The sequence below is a fragment of the Leucoraja erinacea genome, chromosome 27 (genome assembly GCF_028641065.1).
Source record: "Leucoraja erinacea ecotype New England chromosome 27, Leri_hhj_1, whole genome shotgun sequence".
In the NCBI taxonomy this organism is placed as follows: Eukaryota; Metazoa; Chordata; class Chondrichthyes; order Rajiformes; family Rajidae; genus Leucoraja; species Leucoraja erinaceus.
Genome location: NC_073403.1, coordinates 23,902,286 through 23,909,764, shown reverse-complemented (window position 1 = coordinate 23,909,764; position 7,479 = coordinate 23,902,286).

The window sequence follows — 7,479 nt, the reverse complement described above, 5'->3', positions numbered from 1 at the left end:
CATGTACGCTCAGTGAGGCCAGATTCAGAGCATTATAGCAAGCAAGACCTGCGAAGGAAATAAATCTGTCTTTGGAGACACAAATATGGAACAAAATATGACTGCACCAAGAAATGGAACAATATGAATATGAAGGGTGAAATAACTGATTTTATGCATTGTTGTTCTTTGGATTGTTATTTGAGTTATTTCTGTTTCTTGTTTTTTTGTGTTTTCCTTTCCATTTGTTGTTCATTACTTTATTCTTTCTACTTTATCTTTTCAATTTACAATTTGTCAGTGGACCTGATACATTACCCGGAGGTAGTGTCAACATGCCTGTTCTGTGAAAACTGTATTGTAAACAAGATAAGCCGAAGGCAACAAAAATGGGCTTTCAATCAGTTTTTCAGAAATAATCTCAATCCATTAAACCTCTATCTTTGTTGACTGAATGTACAGCATCTCTTTGAGCAATGAATTTGTTGTAACGGCAGTCAGAATCCAAATGTTTTCTACTAGGATTTCATATGAGTTAGAAAGTCATAGAGCAGAACAGCAAGAAAACATGCCCTTCAGCCCAACTCATTCATGCCACATCTAAGCTATTTGCCACATCTAAGCTATTTGCCTGCATTTGGCCCATTTCCCTCTACATCTTTCCTATCCATTGTCCCATTAAAGTGAATTGTTTCTCCAGCACAATCATATTTTAAAGCCAACAGGCAGGTTTATTCTTTGGTAAAACTAAATGTGTTTTACCAAGTCCATGACACACTTTCTAATCAATAAAATGTCAATCTCTACCTCAAAAATATCCATTGACTTGGTCTCCACAGCCGCCTGTGGCAATCAATTCCATAGATTCACCACCCTCTGACTAAAGAAATTCCCCCTCATCTCCTTTCTCCAAAAGTTGTTGAATTTCTTTTGATGTGCGAAACTTATTGCAGGAGATTCCATGCAACTTAAGATGCATGCGCAGCGTTTTTGAATATCACCATGGGATAAAATATAATTTGTTCAGTTAAGGTAAAGAATGAATATTCAACTTCTCAGCAGTGGGAATTTTTAATTTCCTAACCTTTTTAATTTTCGCTCTCTAATTTCCTAAGGGTATTATTCGATGCCGGAGTATAGATCTGCATGGGCTCTTTCTTCGCAGCATCTTCCCCTGGCACTTAATTTTCACGTGCAGATCACAAGAGGTGGGGACCAGCAGACTATTGGATCCAGGAATATTTTTATAGATTCTGCCCTGCACTCGTTTCGTACTCTCTTCCCAGCAGCAGTCACCAGATTGCAGCTTGATGTTGGAACTGCTATCTGAGTACTCACCTCATTGCAGATTAATTGGCCTCTGTAAATTTCCCCCTTTGTATAGGGAGTGGATGAGAGTGTGAGATAACAGAATGGGTCACCGATGGTTGTGGTGGACCAGGTGGGCCAAAGGGCCTTTTCCATGCTGTATTTTTAAACCAGAATGATGACTGGGTTACTAGCTACAGGGATGACTGGGATATTAGTTACAGGGAGAGGGTGGACAGTCTTGGATTGTTTACTCTGGAACTCCGGAGTTTGCGGACAGACCTGATAGAAGTATATATAATTATGAGAGACATAGATAGGGTAGACAGTCAGAACTTTTTTCCCAGGATGAAAAAAAAATCAAATGCTAGAGGGCATCGCTTTAAGGTGACAAAGCTTAAAGGGGAAGAGCAGCCAAGTTTTTTACACAGAGGGTGGCGAGTGCCTGGAATATGCTGCCAGTGATGATGGTTGAAGCAGTGGTGTTAAATAAACTTTTGGATGGGTACATTGATATCCTGGGAATGGAGCGATATTGATTATGTGCAGACAGATAAGAGTTAGTCTTGGCATCATGTTTGGCACAGATATTGTCACATTGCCACAGAGGCCTAGACACTGGGTTCAAAAACGGTGTGCATGCATCTTAAGTTAAATGGAATCTCCTGCAATAAGTTTCGACAATCAAAAGAAATTCAACAACTCTAGAAAGGAGATGAGCAAAAATGTCTTTAGTCAGAAGGTGGTGAATCGATGGAATTTGATTGCCATAGACGGCTGTGGAGGCCAAGTCAATGGATATTTTTAAGGTGGAGATTGCTGTGGAGGGCAAGACACTGGGTGCTTTTAAACCCAGGTTCTTGATTAGTGAAGGGCCTGTCCCACTAGTGAATCACAAAATCCTGGGGCGCCGCGCGCGTCACTGCCTACGTCAACATGCACCATGCACGCGTAATGCACACCATGCACGCGTAATGCATGCCATGCGCGCATCACATGTGTGTCATGATGCGCGCGTCGTGCGTCGTGATGCGTGAATGATGTTGCGTAAATGACGCGCAAATGACACCCAAGTGGGACAGGCCCTTAAGGGGATTAAAGGTTACAGGGAAAAATCAGGAGAATCAAGATTCAAGGTAGATTTAATTGTCACATGTGCCAGATGGCACAGTGAAATGAATTCCCATACAGCCATACAATAAAAATAAACAGGACTCAACACACTATAGAATTTAACACAAAACATCCCCACACAGCAGAATCAAAGTTTCCCACTGTGTGGGAAGGCACCAAAGTCAGTCTCTTCCTCCACTGTTCCCCGTGATCGGGGCCTCCCCAAGCCCTCCGCAGTTGCAGCTACGGGCGGCCCGATGTCCAGGACCGCTCGCCGGGGTGATACAAGTCCGACGTCGGGGCTGCGGGACGTCCTCAGCGGCGTGGACACCAGAGTCGGCCCCCTCCTACCGGAGTCGGCGGCCTCCAATGTCCGTAGGCCGCGCCGGGTGGAGATTGCTGCTGCAGGCCCTCTGCAAGGCGCCCCAGGACTGTGCGATGTTGTTCAGCGCCGCCCGCATTGGAAGCTCTCCGCACCAGAGCTCCACGATGTTGGAGCAACGGCCCAACGTTCCGGAGCTCCAAACGGCGACCCAGGTAGCCATCGCCCGCTCCGCAGTGACTCCAGCGCTGCGCCGCCGCTGTAGCAGCCCTGGTCCGGTACTCGGTCCCCGGCAGGAAAGGCCGCTCCGATCCAGCTGGTAGGCCGCGAGGTGGGGGGGCGAGGACGCGACTCGGAGAAATAGTCGCATCCCCGCCAGGAAGAGACTGGGAAACGGTTTCCCCCTTACCTGCCTGAATGGGGTTGAGAGGGAAAAACAAAGCCATGATTTGAATGGCGGAGTAGACTCAATGGTCTGAATGGACTAATTCTACTCCTATGACATGGCCTTATGGTCAAAAGGCTTGTTATTGTGCTGTACTGTTCAATGTTTTATGTTGTAAACTTAAGCTAAACTAAACATAAACTCCCAGACCCACAAGCTCAGAGACAGGAATTTAGAAACTGGGACATAAAGAGGGAATGCTGGAAACACTCGGCACTTCTAGGCAACTTGCATGAAAAGAGAAACAGAAGTGAAGTAACAGGACAAAGAAGGGGAGAACATGTGAGTTTTATGTTGCACAAAAGCCGGGTAGAGCTGTGGTAGATCACTTGGCTCCTCAAAAACCTGGTGCACTTTCCTTGTCAAATCCCACTGAGTCCCTGTGCTGCAGTATGTGGGTGATAAGATTCTCTTCCTTGCCTTCATTTCCTGCATCAAACCATGTCTTGGTGATCTCCTCAATGTAAGTCTTTGGATAGACACAAAGTACTGGAGTAACTCATGGGGTCAGGCAGCATCTCTGGAGAAAATGGACAGGTGACTTTCTGGTCGGGACCCTTCTTCAGCCTTCTTCTTTGGACGCTTTCCCTGCTGTTGTGACTCTAGACAGCTGCCCATCCTCCACTCCTTCCACTTTGTCTTGAGGGCTACCGGATGAAGTAGAGAGGCCTGCAACCAGGAAATCTCCACTCCAATAGTTTTACTATCTCACCTCCTTCTGTTCTCATTATCAACTTTCCAAATTCCAGTACTGCGTATAGCTTGAGAAAATTACATTGGTAGACCTTGGGTGGTACGGTGGCGCAGCGGTAGAGTTGCTGCCTTACAACGCCAGAGACCCGGGTTCGATCCCGACTACGGGTGCTTGTCTGTATGGAATATGCACGTTCTCCCTGTGACCTGCGTGGGTTTTCACCGAGATCTTCGGATTCCTCCCACACTCCAAAGACGTATAGGTTTGAAGGTTACTTAGCTTGGTATAAATGTAAGTTGCCCCTAATGTGTGTAGGATAGTGTTAATGTGTGGGGAGTCACTGTTCAGTGAGGTCTCAGTGGGCCAAAGGGCCTTTTATGCGCTGTATCTCTAAATCTAAATACTAAAAATTAAAAAAACCTTTGGACCTGACCTCCTGTTCAGACAGGTAGATTTACCAAAAAGTTACCTTTTAAGATGTAAAAATGGTAACAATGTAATTATAATTATGCAAACATAAGAATTAAAACCACTCAAACCCTTGGTCTTGCTCCCCCATTGAATGAAGTCATGATTGTTACTTCAATTCTGCATTTTCAATTCTTCATAGCGTGGTGCGTGCGTCTCGAAAGGAGGCACGAAGTCCAGTGTTTTGAGAAGCACCTTTATTATATTCCTCCCGGTTGAAGGGAAGACAAAACCAGAGGAAGATGGCACCCAAACCCCTGCCTTTTAAACCCTCCGGCTGAGGGCCGCCTCCGGACTGCACCACTCCTGTGCCGAGGGGTTCGGCAGTATGATGGCACGACCCTTAGGAGCCGCCACAATAGTAACCTTACACAATTAGTACATCAAAAATCAATCTGTCTTTGCCATAAACAATATTCAAAGTCTATGCTTCGACCTCCTATTAAGGTAGAGGGGACCTACAGTCTACTAAGAGCAAGCAATTTGCCTCATCTGCATCTTAATTCAGCAACCTCATTTTTAAGGTATGATCACTGCTGCTATATTCTCCTACAATAGAAAGCATCGGCTGTCTTTCCGCTGACTGGTTAGCAGTGAAAAGTTTAGTTTAGTTTAGAGATTCAGAGAAACGGCCCACCAGGTCCGTGCATATTAACACTATCCTACACACACTAAGGACAATTTTTACAATTACCAAGCCAATTTGCTTACATACCTGTACTTCTTTGGAGTGTGGGAAGAAACCGAAGATCACGGGGAGAACGTCCAAACTCCGTGCCGACAGCACCCGTCGGGATCGAACAAGGGTCTCCGGTGCTGCAAGCGCTGTAAGGCAGCAACTTTACTGGCCACCGTACCGAAGCTTTTCATTGTACCTCAGTACACGAAACAAAACATCCATTCCACATTCACCGTGTCAAGACTCCTTCAGAGTGGTATGTATCAATCAAGTCTCTTCTTCTTCATCTACAAGATACAAGATACATACAAGATACATTTATTTGTCACATGTACCAATTGGTACAGTGAAATGTGTGGTCACCATACAGCCATACGAATAATAAAGAGCACAGAACACGATAGTCTTTAACATAAACATCCCCACACAGCAGAATCAAAGTTTCCCACTGTGAGGGAAGGCACCAAAGTTCAGTCATCCTCCTCTGTTGTCCTCTGTTGTTGCACCTGTGGTCGGGGGGCTCCGATCCCCTCACAGTCTACGGTCAGCCCAATGTTCAGGCCCGCTCGCCGGATGATGGAACTCTAACGTCAGAACGGGAGAACCACATCAATGGCTTGGACATCCGAATTGGCCACTTCCTACTGGAGTCCGCAGCTCCCAAGGCCCACAGGCCGCGCTGGGCGGAGATTCAACACTGGCGGCCCTCAGCAAAGGGATACCAGGGCTCCGCAATGTTGAAGTCAGCGCCGCCCACGCTGGGAGCTCTACAAACCCCAGCTCCGGCAGGAAAGGCCGCGCCAATCCAGTTGGTAGGCCACGAGGAGGGGGTCGAGGATGTGACTCGGAGAATAGTCGCATCCTCATCAGGAAGTGACTGGGAAACGGTTCCCCCTTACCCTACCTCCCTCCCCCACATAGAAAAACTAAAGAAACCTCCAAAACACACTTTTAAAACAGACTAAAAATTTTAAAAATATAGAAAAACAGACAGACGGTAGGCAGAGGCTGCCATCAATGTGGCGCCCCTAGTGGAAAGTGGAAATACCAGTGAATACAAGTCTAGCCTGTCCATCCTTTCCAAACAGTACCGACCTTGTGTCCTGGTTAGCCTAGTTAGTCCTCTTTAAACTGCTTACGACCCATTAACCTTTTTCCTAAAGTAAGGAGACTAATGTGGTACATGGTACTCCAAATGTGGTCTCACTAATGCACCCATAACCTATAATAACAGAAGCATAACCTCAATTTGTTTGTCTGCAATACCGCTTGCAATAAGCGACAATATTCCATTAGCTTTGCTAATTAATTGGTGACCTATATTTTATCCCTTCTGCGAATGATGCCCTATAACGCAATCTTTCTGCATCTCAAAAACCTCTCACAATTTAGATGATGTGTTTTTGTTTATTTTTTTCTATCAAAATGAACTATTTTGCATATTCCCACATTATTTGTCAGATCTTTGCACTTAACCCAACTATATACCTCTTATCTTCTTCATAATTTACTGTCCTAGATATCAAATTATTAGCAATATGTATCAATTTAACATCCGTTCCTTCGATGCTTTCACACACTGATTGTGAAGTAACTGAAGACTCAAAGCCCTTCACTGTGGCACATCCCTTGTCCTCAAATGCCTACTCTCTATTTCTTATTAGCTAGGCAATCTTCTTTTTGTGTCAATATGTAATCCCCTACACCATGAGTTCTGCTCGATTAAATTGCCTTTCTTACTGTCTCCTATAATAGCATCTTTAATAACAGCTTCTAAAATATTCCCTCAGGCAAACATTAAGCCGTAATTTCCTGCTTTCTATTTCCCTACCCTTTAGAATAACCGTTAAAAATATGCTATTTTCCAATCTTATGGAACTTTCTATAATCTAGGCCATTTCAGAAATTAAAAAAATAATCCACCATCTATCCCGTAAAATACTTCTGTCAATCAGGGACTTAAGACTTATCAGATGACAGCTCCAATTATTTGCTCAATGCCATATCTGATGATTGTAAATTTTCCCGACGAGATTAGTTCAGAGATACAGTGCGGAATTTGACAGGCCCTTCGGCCCACCGAGCCCGTACTGACCAGCGATCCCCGCACATTAACACCATCCCACACGCACTAGGGCCAATTTACATTTATACCAAGCCAATTAACCTACAAACCTGTACATCTTTTGGAGTGTGGGAGGAAACTGAAGGTCTCAGAGAAAACCCACACAGTCACGGGGAGAATGTACTAACTCTATACAGACAGCACCTAGTCAAGATCGAACCGGGGTCTCTGCCGCTGTCAAGTTCAAGTTCAAGTGAGTTTATTGTCATGTGTCCCTGTATAGGACAATGACATTCTTGCTTTGCTTCAGCACACAGAACATAGTAGGCATTTACTACAAAACAGATAAGTGTATCCATATACCATAATATAAATATATACACACATGAATAAATAAACTGATAAA